Consider the following 13473-nt stretch of genomic DNA (forward strand, 5'->3'; position numbering starts at 1 on the left):
TCCTAAAGCCCAACTGATCGTCACCTAGCGCATTCTCAATTTTCTTTTCCATTCTTCTGTACATTATTCTTGTAAGCAGCTTCGATGCATGAGCTGTTAAGTTGATTGTGCGACACTTCTCGAACTTGTCAGCTCTTCCCGTCTTCGGAATTGGGTGGATGATGCTTTTCCGAAAGTCAGATGGTATGTCGCCAGACTCATACATTCTGCACACCAACGTGAATAGTCGTTTTGTTGCCACCTCCCCAATTATTTTCGAAATTCTGCTAGAATGTAATCTATCCCTTCTGTCTTATTTGATCTTAAGTCTTCCAAAGGTCTTTTAAATTCTGACTCTAATACGGGACCCTCTATCTCTTCTAAATCGACTCCTGTTTCTTCTTCTATCACATCAGACGAATCTTCCTCCTCATAGAGGCTTTCAATGTACTCTTTCCACCTATCCACCCTCTCCTCTGCATTTAACAGTGGAATTCCCGTTGCACTCTTAATGTTATCACCCTTGCTTTTGGCCGGCCGGAGTGACCGAGCGGTTCTAGGAGCTACAGTCTGGAGCCGCGCGACCGCTCCGGTCGCAGGTTCGAATCCTGCCTCGGGCATGGTTGTGTGTGATGTCCTTAGGTTATTTAGGTTTCAGTAGTTCTAAGGTCTAGGGGACTAATGACCTCAGAAGTTAAGTCCCATAGTCCTCAGAGCCATTTGAACCATTTGAACCTTGCTTTTAATGTCGCCGAAGGTTGTTTTGACTTTCCTGTATGCTGAGTCTGTCTTTCCGGCAATCATTTCTTTTTCGATGTCTTCACATTTTTCCTGCATCCATTTCATCTTAGCTTCCCTGCACTTCCTATTTATTTCATTCCTCAGCGACTTGCATTTCTGTATTCCTAAGTTTCCCGAAAGATTTTTGTGCTTCCCCGTTTCATCGATCAACTGAAATATTCACTGTGGAAGGCGACCTCCGTCTCAGTACCAGGCAGTTGGCCTGCCAGTACAAGGTAAGCCATACGATCATGTGGAGCATTCTCCATTACAAGTGTTACTACCCTTAACACTTAGAGCATATGCAAGGCTTCAAGCGACAGACTTGCCACATCGGGAGCAATTTCATCACTGGTTTCTTCAGCAAGCAACAACTATTCCGGTATTTGTGTCATCCATCCTACTCACAGGTGAGACCACATTTACGGAGAGTTCAAAATGGTTCAAAGGGCTCTGAGCACTATGGAACTTAACATCTGAGGTCATCAGTCCCCTATAACTTAGAACTACTTAAAGCTAACTAACCTAAGAACATCACACACATCTAAGCCCGAGGCATGATTCGAACCTGCGACCATAGAGGTCGCGCGTTTCCAGACTGAAGTGCCTAGAACCGCTCGGCCACAGCGTCCAGCTTACAGAGAGTGATATCTTCAACTTTCATTAACAGCCATCTGCGGGATAGTATGGTGTACTGACAGTGAAACAGGAGCATCGGTGCAGCCGGAATGTGTGGCCCGGGATAATTGGCGACCGTATTTTGAGGCCAATCTTCCTTTCAACTACCGGCGTTTATTGCGGGTAGATCGCCTCCCCTACTGGAAAAAGTGCATTGATGATTCGAAGGGTTGTGTGGCTGCTACATGATGGTGCTCCAGCCCACTTCGCCGTTAACGTCCGGACGCACTTCAATCGTATCGGACGAGAGGGTCCAGTTGCATGACCTGCCCGTTCACCGGATCGCAATCCGTGCTATTTCTGGTTATGGTGCCTTCTCGAAAGTATCGCGTACGCAGAGCCCTTTCCAGGTGTGTAGACACTGGAGCAGCGTATTCATGTTGCCTTTGACACTGTTCGGGTGCAGCCTGGCCCGTGTGAACCTGTGACACAGAACATGCTACGGCGAGTACACGCATGCGTTGAGACACAAGGAAACCATTTTTAATGCATACTGTAACTGTGGCTGCATGATACACGACTGGGCCGTAGTAAAGCTGCCGTTTTAAAGAGCGCGCCGCAGCGCGTAGTGTGAAGCAGTCGCCCTCCGTTTCTGGCGGTGACGTCGCTGTGCCAATCACAGCTTTGGTGTCCCCCTCTGGTGGGAAAGGGGAAAGGTTGCCTGTTCACGTGCATTTAAGAGGCTCTATGAACTCGCCAGTCGTCAGTCTGGAGTCAGTCTGGGTCTGTCTCTCGTCCACATTTTGTTAGGCAGTTAGTGGCTGTCTGTCGGTCGGAGTGCTAGTATGTGTGTCGTTCCGATCAACCTTGAAGGCTGGCAAAATGAGAGTCTTTCCAATCCCCCAGTAAGAGAACTCAGCGAGTGGTCGCCCGGTCGGGGCTTATTTGCTGCATCTGAGTCTGCGCGTTAGGCCGCCAGTCTGCTCGAGTTTGCTCAGGTAATGGTCATTGGCGGTTGGATCGATCGGTTGGTCGGTCGCGCACTGAGCGTCGGCGCATGTGAGGCCGCGACGTGAGTCCAGTGGGCCGCGCCGTATAGCGAGGGGTAGTGGCTTCGCGGTCGACACGAGAGAAACAGGAGTCAACCCACGACATCAGTCTGGCCGGTGCGAGCTGCGACGCCGTGAGACGGGAAATCGGCGCGCCTTTCTGCGCCCGTTCAAGTGGCTGGCAGTGGACCGATCGGGAGAGCGATTTGGCGGTGCTACGCCAGGTCTTCTCGAGAAATCGCAGTTTATTAGAAGTTAAGTGATTGGCGATATGTTGTTTCATTTTTTACTTGTTTCTTGGTCAGTCTCACGTCCGCAGCTTGCTCGTCTGTCTCTCGTCCGCATTTGTTAGGCAGTTAGTGTCAGTCTGTCGTTCGGAGCTGCCTCTGTCATATTTGTCGGATTTGGTGTGTTAACGAATTTGTTGTTTGGAGTGTAACGCCCTAGTTACTGAAATACGTTTTGATCTTGCCTATCATCTTGAGAGGCGGTAACTGTGTACTGTAGAGCATCTTAACTTGTTTGGCCAACCTTGTAGAATTTTGTATAAGATTGCATTTTATGGGCTTTTATTTAAAGGATCATTTTAGTATATAAAGTTACCACCCTTTCGCCATAAGATTTTTCTTAGAAGTTAAATTCAAATTACACCTTCTATGGCAATATTAATATTTTAATTTTTAGTGTTTTGTACCATTTCCATAGTTTGTGTGCTTGTGTAAATTGTTAAAACCTTTAGTTTAAAGTAATCTTGGGAATTGCAGATTTACCCCAGTGTAATCTTTCAGAGGCTGTCGTGAGCGGTCGTAACTATGGGCGTGTCAAAATGGAGCAGCAAGGTTCTCTACCCGAAAGCTCATACAGTCAAAACTTGTTTCCTTCTGCCTCTGAATAAATTGTAAATAAATTTAGAGGGTGCTTTCTGATTATAATTTTTAATCTGTTTCATTTAAATTAAAGTGAATAAAATTCCCATTTGTTCAAAGGAATTTGTTTATGATTTCATCAGTTACTCCCTGGCAACTACTTCCATGCTTACATAGTGTGATTAAATGTGTTAATGTTCTTGATGAATCGCTAGTAAATAAAATAAATTCTTAAGAATATTCTTTGAAAATAAATCCACGGTTCAACGACGTGTTAGACTGTAGTCTCTGTAACAATGTGTCACTGAATAAATGGTGTTTAACATGGACACCATGCATTTCCGGACATAAGATCATTAGGCCTTTTTTGTTCCGTATCATCTGATCGATCAAATTACAGTTTGTACACGCTGGAAGAAATCACTGTTTCCATTTCTTCAACTTCGGTTTATAGCTACGATTCATGCCGTAATATGTGGCGAACTATTGTCTCTGAATCGTTATGTCCGTTGTCCAGAAATTTTTCTACCTGCAGGATGTCTTCCTTCCTTACTGCGTCATTCTGGTATTTGACACTCACTAGAAACAACATCTGCTTTTAAACCAAAACAGTAAGATTTATTATTTTTTTCATGGCTGTAATTTTCAGCAACAGTACTATTATTTTTTCGGGATAAATTCCAGCTATCAGTTGCAAAAGATTTTACTATGCTTTTCAGGTTTAGACAAATTAATTTGTCTTCAGAAGTTTAGTTTAGCAGACAGTCAATATCTTCTTTAAAGAAGGATAATGGCACCTCGTATTCTGAAATTTACATGCTGTAAGTGATTATTTTAAACAGTGTTTGACAATTTATTTAAACTGAATCACATCTATGTACACTACTGCCCATTAAAATTGCTACACCATGAAGAAATGAAGACGATAAACGGGTATTCATTGGACAAATATATTATATTAGAACTGACATGTGATTACATTTTCACGCATTTTAGGTGCATAGATCCTGAGAAATCAGTACTCACAACAATCACCTCTGGTCGTAATAACGGCCTTGAGTCAAACAGAGCTTGGATGGCGTGTACAGCTACAGCTGCCCATGCAGCTTCAACATGATACCACATTTAATCGAGAGTAGTGACTGGGGTATTGTGACGAGCCAGTTGCTCGACCACCATTGACCTAACGGTTTCAATTGGTGAGAGATGTGGAGATGTGTGCTGGCTAGGGCAGCAGTCGAACATTTTCTGTATCCAGAAAGGCCCGTACAGGACCTGCAACATGCGGTCGTACATTATCCTGCAGAAATGCAGGGTTTCGCAGGAATCGAATGAAGGGTAGAGCCACGGGTCGTAACACATCTTAAATGTAACGTCCACTGTTCAAAGTGCCGTCAGTGCGAACAAGAGGTGACCGAAATGTGAAACCAATAACACCCCATACCTATCACGCCGGGTGATACGCCAGCATGGCGATGACGAATACACACTTTCAATGCGGTTCACTGCGATGTCGCCGAACACGGATGCGACCATCATGATGCTGTAAACAGAACCTGGATTCATCCGAAAAAATGACGTTTTGCCATTCGTGCACCCAATTTCGTCGTTGAGTACACCATCGCAGGCGCTCCTGTTTGTGATGCAGCGTCAAGGGTAACCGCAGCCATGGTCTCCGAGCTGATAGTCCATGCTGCTGCAAACGTCGTCGATCTGTTCGGGCAAATGGTTGTTGTCTTTCAAGCGTCCCCATCTGTTGACTGAGGGATCGAGACGTTGCTGCACGATCCATTACAGCCATGCAGATAAGATGCCTGTCATCGATACGAGACCGTTGGGATCCAGCACGGCGTTCCGTATTACCCTCCTGAACCCACCGATTCCATATTCTGCTAACAGTCATTGGATCTCGACCAACGCGAGCAGCAATGTCGCGATACGATGAACCGCAATCGCAATAGGCTGCAATCCGACCTTTATCAAAGTCGGAAACGTGATGGTACGCATTTCTTCTCCTTACACCAGGCATCACAACAACGTTTCACCAGGCAACGCCGATCAACTGCTGTTTGTGTATGCGAAATCGGTTGGAAACTTTCCTCATGTCAGCATGTTGTAGGTGTCGCCACCGGCGGCAACCTTGTGTGAATGCCCTGAAAAGCTAATCATTTGCATATTACAGCATCTTCTTCCTGTTGGTTAAATTTCGGGACTGTAGCACGTCATATTCGTGGTGTAGCAATTTTAATGGCCAGTAGTGTATATGTTGTGCTAGCAGCCTTGCTATACACCATCTGCTGTGTCCACCGCGAGACAGAATGCTGCCTTGTAGCACTGCAGGATTGTGAAGCGATAAGGGAAATCTCTACACGGAGCACAGACAAATGGGTGATCATGCTAGTGACGATACGGGCCGTACATGTGGAAATCTACTGACAAGCGCTTTGACAAAGGGCAGATTGTTATGACCCAGCGCCTAGTGACGGCTATCTAGGAACCGGCTTAGCTGTTTGGCTGCTCACGTGCTACTGTCGTAAGCATCTATGGGAAATAGTTGAAGGACGATGGAACGATGACTAGACGACAAGTAGTTGGACGTCCACGCCTCACCACAGAACGCTGAAGTCGGATGCATGCCCGCTCTGTCAAGCCGGCGATCTGTGGCAGGTCTGACGACAAAGAACAATGGCGGTGCCGTAGCAAGTGTTTCGGAGTTCGCCGTTCAGGGCACGCTGTTGAACATGGGACTCCGCAGGCGCCGACCACTACGTGTTCCCATGGCGAACCAACAACATCTTCAGCTATGATTGTAGCGGGCGCGGGATCGTCGCAATGGGCCGCGGATCAATGGAACCGTGTAACGTGAATCACGTTTCTTGCTACACAAAGTCGATGGCTGTTTCGCGGTACCCCGTCCTGCAGGCGAACAGCTGGTCCAAATATGCGACGCGCCACCGACGCAGACCGGCAGGCATTATAATGCTATGAGGAATACCCACCTGAGTTTCCATGAGATCTGTGATAGTAATAGAAAGCACCATGACAGCTGCAAACCGCGTGAACATTATTGTGGACCACTTGCATCCCTGCATGCCTGATGTCTCCCCCGACGGTGACGGCATCTTCCAATAGGATAACTGCCCATCCCACAAGGCCAGAATCGTACTAAAGTGGTTTAGTAGTAGGGTCTAGTAGTAGCTTCATTCATCTGTAGCTTGCTTTTTACAAGGATATAGGACATGCCAAAGTATTTACAAGTTTAGACCAATTTAAAATAAGCTAATTCGTATATACATACATTTACAGAGTTCTAGTTAGAGACAATCATTAAATTTACTCCTGGTATAGAATACTTTTTTTGCAAACAACTTCTTTAATAATGTAATGCCAAACTGTTCACTCATATCTCACTATGAATCACTGCACATACTATACACACATTGTTTCGTAACACTTCACTCACTACACACACAAACACACACGCACACACACGCACACACACACACACACACACACACACACACACACACACACACACACACCGGTGATATCTGGGACCATTTTCCGTGCCATAGTTTCCCATTTGCTATCCTGAAAAACTGAGTCAACATACCTCTATTATGAGTGACTTGTTGAGCTCAGAAGGAGGTAGAGGTGTTAGTGTCGTGCTACACATAGCTTGGGGGTAAGTATTTATAGAAAAGTGAAAAAGAAGGGAAATAAACGTAGTGTGAAGGTGTTATGCAGAATGTTGGATGTTTTATAATCATTATTATTATTTATTTGTATAACTTCTTTTTACCAAACCCCTACTCCGTTTTATCTAAGTAATACTTCAATATATAAAATGTATTGCATAATGCGTACTTCTTAGTTGCCTTTTTAAATAAGTGTATTTTTGTAATTTCTTTAATCTCTTTTGGTAATTTATTGTACTGTTTTATTCCTTGGTAGAAAATGTTGTTTTGAGTTTTATGTTTATTTTTTCTTGGAAAATGTAAGTTGAGTCTATCTCTTGTTCCATGGTCATGGACAGAGCTGTTTGTGCAGTAATTACCAACGTTATTTTTGATGTGTGCAACTGACTGGTAAATGTATTCACATGGTGCGGTTAAAATCCTCAGTGTTTTGAACAGATCTTTACAATGAGCTTTACAACTGCTTTTGGTTATTATTCTTATGGCTCTTTTCTGGAGTTTGAAAATTGTGCGTTTGTTCCCCAAAAACGAATGCTACAGAGAATTAAGTGTACATGTGAATAGTATGTAACTAAAACACCCCGCATGTTACACACGGATGATAGGATTCCAAGGGCATAACATGCTGATGACATTCTGTTTGCAAGTACCTTTGTATGTTCATACCACTTCAACGTAGAATCAATATTCAGTCCTAGAAATTCTGCATTTGTTACACAGTCTATAGAAGTGCCATCTATATTTAATTTAACGTTGTCATTTTTCCTCTTCAAACTGAAATTCATGGCATTAGTTTTCTTTATGTTCAATGTCACTTTGTTGCTTATTGACCAATCGTAAACTTCCTTGAGAGTTTCATTTGCTTTCTCACCAAGGAGTTTTCTTGTTTTATTAGTGACTATAATACTGCTGTCATCAGGGAAGAGAATTTTTTCACCATGAGTAAAACTACTGGGAAAGTCATTGATGTATATCAGGAATAGTATTGGTCCTGATCTGCTACCTTGCAGAACCACTATATTAATGTATCTTGGTTCTGGTAAGCGTTTACTAAATGTTTGGATCTATTTGTCTCTACTCTTTGTGCCCTATCTGCTAGGTATGGCCGAAACCAGTCATTAGCTACCCCTCTTATTCCTAATGCTTCTAATTTATTTAATATAATCTTGTGGTCGACACTATCAAATGCCTTAGAAACATTCAAAAATATGCCTGTGACACACTTTATCAAGAGCATCAAGTACAACTTTTATGAATTCTTTTATGGCTGACTCCATATTTTTGCCACTTCGGTAACCAAACTGTGATCCACTTAAAATATTTTATTTATTCAGGTAATTCATTAACCTGTCTTTCATAATTGCTTCTATTATTTTTGAGAATGGTGACAGCAGGGAAATGGGCCGCTAGTTTTCTGTGTCTTCTGCTTTATCTTTCTTAAGTAAAGATACAACTCTTGCCTGTTTTAACTCCTCTGGAAATGTCCCTGATGTGAAGGATTCATTTATTACATTTGTTAATAGGCCTTGTATAATCTCTATGCATTGTTTTAGTAGACACATTGGTACGTTGTCTAACCCTACTGACTTTTTGTTTTTTTAGTATGAGGAGCAAAATAGTGAACTTACGTTGAAAACTTGGCTACCAAATTCGCCTAATCTGAATCCGATGGGACATATCTGGGACGCCAGCTCCGAGCTCATGAAGCAATGACCCGCATTTTGCGTGAATTACTTGATCTGAGCGGAGGCAATCGATGTCACATGCATGCAGAATCCTACTGGGGACCTGTCTAATCCATGCCACGAAGAATCGCCGCTGTGTTGCGTTGCAAAGGTGGACCACCACTGTATTAAAGAAGTCAGAATGTTTTGGCTCATCGACTTATTTTGTAGACAAATCGTTTCATTTCTGTATTCTACATTGTTTGCATTCGCAACCTTGAAGAGTCGTATCCCAAACATATGTTTTCATCAACCTTTTACTAAGACAAAACCAACTATTAGAAAAGGAGAAGCCAACCAGATCTGTTAGAAGAATACTAGGAATAAGTAACCCATCCACGAGGTAGTCTACAATAACTGTTTTACCATTTCTTTGGTATTGTTCTTTAATCTGCAGCCCTTGCCAGGTTGGAATAATGGGTAAGATAGTGAAGATCGAAAGCATTACGAATCCATTTGCAAATACCAGATCGTCACGGAAAAAGCGTCTCAAATTCCACTGAAAAGGAACTCAAGAGAGTTGGTGCGCATCACAGAAAGGTATATTCAGTGAAGAGTCAGAAAGAATATTCCTTCCTCGGGAATAGGAAGAGGGGCGAAATGATATTAGTACCTGCATGACTTTCGAGACACACAATAACGTTTAGTTGCTTGACAGAATACCCTATTATCTTTCGGTAGTATATCCGGGATAGTATTATCTCTTCATCCGATATTTCGGCTGATAACCTTACTCTTAAACGCATACATTTTTATCTATGACTGACGCTCTTGTTGTTGACAGCGTTATCTCGCACGCTTTTACTCTACAGTACTGTGTCAAGCGGTTTTAATTCTGCCAGCGTCTCTCCTTGGAAATGACTTGTAGGTTATAAGCCAAAATATCGGAAAAAGGAAGCAAATGGAATAAACCGTAACGCTGGTTGCGGGGTATAAACGTAGACGTAAATTGCAACAAGTAGGCAGTCGATTAATGTAAACTATGACGTACAATTAGCTTCTCCACAATGAAACGATAAAATATTTTCATAATTAAATAACTACAGTAGTGGCCTCAGTATTGCCTCTCCACCGTTTTATTTTTGTTCTGGCCATTTTAGTGGTTAAAATGAAAATTGTAGATAAGAATTACTCGTTTTTTGCAGCTTTTTGTTTTTGTTCTGACCATTTTAGTAGCTACAAAGAATATTCAGTTGCAAAAGACGAATTCCTTGTAAACACCAAAATGGTCAGAACAAAAATAAAATTCACCTACAAAAGACGAGTAAATCTTTTCTACAAAATAAACAGCATTTAACAATCAACTGAGGAAAACTGTATGTATCTGTCAACAATACATGATTTAGTCCATGCCACATGGAACTCGATCATCATTAAAGTTCACATTTCACTTGTAACGTAAGAGAGGCGAAGAAAACCAATGTGCACTCCGTGTGCATACCGGGGGGAGTCATTCCAGATCTGGAAAGGGTCCTTCCGGATGACATGAAGGGTACAGGGTGCACCCATCTGCAGGTGGTCGCTCATGTCGGCACCAATGATGTGTGTCGCTATGGATCGGAGTAAATCCTCTCTGGCTTCCGGCTGCTATCTGATTTAGTGAAGACCGCCAGTCTCGTTAGCGGGATGAAATCAGAGCTCACCATCTGCAGCATCGTCGACAGGACTGACTGCGGACCTTTGGTACAGAGCCGAGGGGAGGGTCTGAAACAGAGGCTGAGACGGTTCTGCGACCGTGTGAGCTGCAGATTCCTCGACTTGCGCCAAAGGGTGGTGTGGTTTCGGGTTCCGCTGGATAGGTCAGGAGCCCACTAGACGCAGCAATCAGCTACACGGGTAGCAGGGGTTGTGTGGCTTGGACTGGGCGGTTTTTTAGGTTAGATGGCCTCGGGCAAGTACAGAAAGGGCAACAGCCTCAAAGGGTGCGGGGCAAAGTCAGGACATGCGGGAACCAAGCAGCAATCGGTATTGTAATTGTAAACTGTCGAAGCTGCATTGGTAAAGTACCGGAACTTCAAGCGCTGATAGAAAGCACCGAAGCTGAAATCGTTATAGGTACAGAAAGCTGGCTGAAGCCAGAGATAAATTCAGCAGAAATTTTTACAAAGGCACAGACGGTGTTTAGAAAGGATAGAGTGCATGCAACCGGTGGTGGCGTGTTTGTCGCTGTTAGTAGTAGTTTATCCTGTAGTGAAGTAGAAGTGGATTGTTCCTGTGAATTATTATGGGTGGAGGTTACAACCGATCTAGGTTAATAATTGGCTCCTTTTACCGACCTCCAGACTCAGCAGCATTAGTGGCAGAACAACTGAGAGAAAATTTGGAATACATTTCACATAAATTTTCTCAGCATATTATAGTCTTAGGTGGAGATTTCAGTTTACGAGATATAGACTGGGACACTCAGATGTTTAGGACGGATGGTAGGGACAGAGCATCGAGTGACATTATACTGAGTACACTATCCGAAAATTACCTCAAGCAATTAAACATAGAACCGACTCGTGGAGATAACATCTTGGACCTACTGATAACAAACACACACTTGGCGCGCCAGGTATTCAGAAGTTAAACTGATTGGTGATGTAACTCATTATTATAAACATTAAAGTGTGAAGAACATCATAATGTGTTTCCTTTAATACCCCCTTTTCCTGATAGTTTTAAGTATATATTTTATTGAAAAGACTGACCTGTAGCGTCAGCCACGAACCGCTGTCCCGTACATCGAGAGTACTCTATAAGTGCAGAAGAGGGAGTCAGTGATCATATGGTCGTTGCAGCATCCCTAAATATGGAAGTTAATAGGAATATAAAAAAAGGGAGGAAAGTTTATCTGCTTAGCAAGAGTAATAGAAGGCAGATTTCAGACTACCAAACAGATCAAAACGAAAATTTCTGTTCCGACACTGACAATGTTGAGTGTTTATGGAAAAAGTTTAAGGCAATTGTAAAATGCGTTTTAGATAGGTACGTGCTGATTAAAACTGTGAGGGACGGGAAAAACCCACCGTGGTTGAACAACAAAGTTAGGAAACTACTGCGAAAGCAAAGAGAGCTTCACTCCAAGTTTAAACCCAGCCAAAACCTCTCAGACAAACAGAGCTAAACGATGTCAAAGTTAGCGTAAGAAGGGCTATGCGTGAAGCGTTCAGTGAATTCGAAAGTAAAATTCTATGTACCGACTTGACAGAAAATCCTAGGAAATTCTGATCTTACGTTAAATCAGTAGGTGGCTCGAAACAGCATATCCAGACACTCCGGATGGATGATGGCATTGAAACAGAGCATGACACGCGTAAAGCTGAAATACTAAACACCTTTTTCCAAAGGTGTTTCGCAGAGGAAGACCGCACTGCAGTTCCTTCTCTAAATCCTCGCACAAACGAAAAAATGGCTGAAATCGAAATAAGTGTCCAAGGAATAGAAAAGCAACTGAACTCACTCAACAGAGGAAAGTCCACTGGACCTGACGGCATACCAGTTCGATTCTACACAGAGTACGCGAAAGAACTTGCCCTCCTTTTAGCAGCCATGTGCCTCAAGTCTCTAGAGGAACGTAAGGTTCCAAATGATTGGAAAAGAGCACAGGTAGTCCCAGTCTTGAAGAAGGGTCGACGAGCAGATGCGCAAAACTATGACCTATATCTCTGACATCTGTTGTAGAATTTTAGAACATGTTTTTTGCTCGCGTATCATGTCGTTTTTGGAAACCCAGAATCTACTCTGTAGGAATCAACATGGGTTCAGCAATCGTGTGAGACCCAACTCGCTTTATTTGTTCATGAGACCCAGAAAATATTAGATACAGGCTCCCAGGTAGATGCCATTTTTCTTGACTTCCGGAAGGCGTTCGATACAGTTCCGCACTGTCGCCTGATAAACAAAGTAAGAGCCTACGGAATATCAGACCAGCTGTGTGGATAGATTGAAGACTTTTTAGCAAACAGAACACAACATGTTGTTATCAATGGAGAGACGTCTACAGACGTTAAGGCAACCTCTGGCGTGCCCACAGAGGAGTGTTATGGGACCATTGCTTTTCACAATATATATAAATGACATAGTAGATAGTCTCGGAAGTTCCATGCGGCTTTTCGCGGATGATGCTGTAGTACACAGAGAAGTTGCAGCATTAGAAAATTGTAGTGAAATGCAGGAAGATCTGCAGCGGATAGGCCCTTGGTGCAGGGAGTGGCAACTGACCCTTAACATAGACAAATGTAATGTATTGCAAATACATAGAAAGAAGGATCCTTTATTGTATGATTATATGATAGCGGAACAAACACTGGTAGCAGTTACTTCTGTATAATATCTGGGAGTATGCGTGCGGAACGATTTGAAGTGGAATGATCATATAAAATTAATTGTTGGTAAGGTGGGTACCAGGTTGAGATTCATTGGGAGAGTCCTTAAAAAATGTAGTCCATCAACAAAGGAGGTGGCTTACAAAACACTCGTTCGATCTATACTTGAGTATTACTCATCAGTGTGGGATCCGCACCATATCGGGTTGACGGAGGAGATAGAGAAGATCCAAAGAAAAGCGGCGTGTTTCGTCACAGGGTTATTTGGTAACCGTGATAGCGTTACGGAGATGTTTAGCAAACTCAAGTGGCAGACTCTACAAGAGAGGCGCTCTGCATCGAGGTGTAGCTTGCTCGCCAGGTTTCGAGAGGGTGCGTTTCTGGATGAGGTATCGAATATATTGCCTCTCCCTACTTATACCTCCCGAGGAGATCACGAATGTAAAATT

This window comes from Schistocerca gregaria, chromosome 6 (genome assembly GCF_023897955.1).
Source record: "Schistocerca gregaria isolate iqSchGreg1 chromosome 6, iqSchGreg1.2, whole genome shotgun sequence".
NCBI classification, from domain to species: Eukaryota; Metazoa; Arthropoda; class Insecta; order Orthoptera; family Acrididae; genus Schistocerca; species Schistocerca gregaria.